The 3,277-nt window shown below is 39.7% G+C and overlaps 1 pseudogene; it reads right to left on the bottom strand.

The window, feature by feature from the left end:
• Positions 1-720: 720 nt before the first annotated feature.
• On the bottom strand, positions 721-815 carry LOC138142356 (U6 spliceosomal RNA; annotated as a pseudogene).
• Between the last annotated feature and the right edge of the window lie 2,462 nt (positions 816-3,277).

The following is a 3,277-nucleotide window of genomic DNA, read 5'->3' as shown; positions in this document are numbered from 1 at the left end:
AAGTTCCTTGAGAACAGTGACCATTTGTGTTTCTGCCTTTATAATGTTATCCTGCACAGTGCCTTGCACAGAGTAGGTGGCTATTTAATGCCTTTTGCATTTGAACAGAGACAAAGCAATGTTGTTTAGGGGAAACATCACCAAACTTGGAGTCAGAAATCCAGGTTACTATATGTATTTCTCACCAGTTATATGCTCTTAGACAAGTCACTGAATTTCTTTGAGCCTTATTTTCTGTGTCTTTGTAACGTATCAAAGACTGGTGATTTCATTGTGTGGGAATTCCCTTCTTGGAGAAACTTGCTTGAATTTCAGAGACATGATTTCTGCAAGGTCACACAACCAGCAGGTATTGAAGGCTGAGTTTGAACTCATATCTTAGTCCATATCTGGTCCTCTGTCCACTAGGCCATGATGCTTACCATAGTAGCTCCTGCTCTGTCTGTCACACAGGTCTGTTAGAATAAGAATAGATAATGTACATGAAAATCATCATTGGAGAATATTAAAGGATCTCAGAGAACCGAGACCTGGAGAGGCAAAGGGATGAATCAACAGAGTCAAAGGAGTAGGGCCAGGATTCAAAACTAGCCTCTTGACTACCACCCATACATTCTTTTTTTTCCTCTCTTATTTTTACATGTAAAAAAAATTCATTTAAAAAGAATTTTGAGTTCCAAATTCTTTCCCTGCCCTCTCCCTTCCTTGAGAAAGCAAGTAAAAGATATGGAATGCTTCACAACTTTGTACATCATTCTTCCATGCTAATCTTTGTATCGTTCCAATTTCAGTACATGTGCTGCCAAAGTGAGCACTCCAGTAGACATCTTAAACTAAATGTGTCCAAAACTGAACTCATTATCTTTCTTCTTAAATCCTATCTCTCCCACCCCCCACATCTTCCCGAATATTGTGGAGGGCACCATTATTCTCCCAGTTTCCCAGGCTCATGACCTAGGTATCATCCTGGACTCCTTCCTATCTTTCACCTCCCCCCCACATTCTATCAGTTGCCAAGGTTTATTGGTTTCACCTCGGCAACATCTCTTGAATATGCACAATTCTCTTCTCCTTCACTGACACCATTCTGGTGCAGGCCTTTATCGCCTCATGCCTGGATTATTACAGCACTCATCCATCTGCCATTCAGCCACTGAAATGATTTTCCTAAACTTAGGTCTGACTATGTCACCTCCCTTCCCCCATTCAATAATTCCTATTTTATCCTACATACAGCTTGCTTTGCATATCTTTTTTGCATGTTGTCTCCCTCATTAGAGTGTGAACTCCTTTTTTATCCTCAGCACTTAGTGCAGTGCCTGGCACATAGCAGGTGCTTAATAAATGTTTATTGATCGATATAGGCAATAACAATGTGCTTAGTAGACTGGAACCAGTTCATTCATGCTTCATTCTTTCCCTTTTAAGACACCGTCCCTGTCCTGGAATCACAAACCCTAGCCTCTTCCACTTAGGGAACTTGAATCAGTTCAGTTTTTGATATATTCTATGCTTGCACTTGTCCCCATTATTCTAGTGACTAGAGCAGGGATGGGGAGCCTGTAGCCTTGAGGCCACATGTGGCCCTCTAGGTCCTCAAATGAGGCTCTTTGACTGAATCTAAAGATTTCCCACCCCTGGACTATAGACACATTAAAGTGGAATGATCTACCTTGGTGGGCAATCAGTTCCTCCTCAGAAGGCCCAAGGACCTCTGGACAGATATGTTGTAGAGACATTTCTTGGTCAGATATAGGTCAGAGTAGATGGCCTCTGAGATACTTTTCAATGCTGAGATTCAGTGATCAAATGCATTAGACCATTTTGAAACCCCTTATAAATATGGACTCTTGTTTTTCTTGTTTCTGTGCCCCTCACAGTAGCTAACAGAGTAGGCATTCAATAAATATAGCACTCTATACTGAATTTTGTTTGTATAAACACTAGTAATCCAAAAAACTTCAGTTGGGGACACTTTGAATTTTTCATTTAACACAGATGCAGAGTCATTCATTTAATTTATGAATATTTATTGAGTGAAAGTTCTGGTGAATGCTCACCAATTCAAGGCATAGGAGAACACCAAGTCTTGCCTATGTGAAATATATAATGGGGTTGATGAGGTAGACTCTGGATAGAGCAGTTCTGCGTTATTTTGATCAACTCCACCCTTGATACTGATCATGACTTCTGACTCAGTTATATAGGGACATATTAATTATTGATGGCCAAAATGAGGAGGTTGTCTTGGCCATGCTTTAGTCACTCCCCATAAACACCTGGTTTTTCAGATCGGTCTATGAGAGGATAATTAGTACTTATTGGGTCCTTCTTTCCTTCTCTGGTCTCAACTCCTTCCCCTATAAACTGAGGCAATTAAACCCCCGATTAGAGGCCTCTTTCAGTTTGAAATCTATTATTCTGTGATCCCGTGACTAACAATGGAAAGGATCCCAAATTCTAGCTCTGTTCCCTAAAATCTTTGAGGCTTTGTGCAGCTTGCCTCTTGTCTATGGCCCTCAATGTCTGAGTCTATAAAATGAAGGGGTTGAACAAGATTATTTGTAAAATACCTTAATCCTACATATGATAATACTAGCTGGCAAGCATCAATATAGTGCTTTAAAGTTTGCAAAATGCTTTATGAATATTATCACATTTAAGCCTCACGACAATTCTGAGAGGTAAACATTATTATTAGTATCCTCATATTACAGTGGAGGAAACTGAGTCAAACAGAGATTAAGTGACTTGCCTAAGGTCACACAGGTACTAAGTGTCTGAGGCTGGATTTTACCTCAGGTCTTTCTAGCTCTACTGAGTCATTAAGGCAGTTAAATCTCTAAGTTGTTAAGCTTTTATTAAAATGGTACCTTCAGAGGGTCAGGGATCATATCTTTTGACTGTATATGATCCTCCTGAGAAATAAAATATGAGCCTCTATATATAAAATAATAATAAATTGTCAGGAAAAAATGATCCCATTTATAGTGAAAGAATGGGCAGCCAGATGGCCCACTGGATAAATTGTAGGACCTGGAGTCATGGAGACTTGAGTTCAAATCTGACTTTAGATGTTTCCATGGGCTAATCACTTAACCTTATCTGCCTTAGTTTCTTCATCTGTAAAGTGAGCTGGAGCAGGAAATGGCATATCACTGCAGTATCTTTGCCAAGAAAACTCCAAATCGGGTCACAAAGAGCCAGACATGACTGAACAACAACAGTGAAAGAATATGATTTTGAAAGTTTCCAAAGAAGTGGTTTAGAATCATGA

The sequence above is a fragment of the Petaurus breviceps genome, unplaced genomic scaffold (genome assembly GCF_028583685.1).
Source record: "Petaurus breviceps papuanus isolate PSGF00001 unplaced genomic scaffold, PetGlider_PUasm1.0 90564, whole genome shotgun sequence".
In the NCBI taxonomy this organism is placed as follows: Eukaryota; Metazoa; Chordata; class Mammalia; order Diprotodontia; family Petauridae; genus Petaurus; species Petaurus breviceps.
This window is presented reverse-complemented; position numbering and strand designations above follow the sequence as displayed.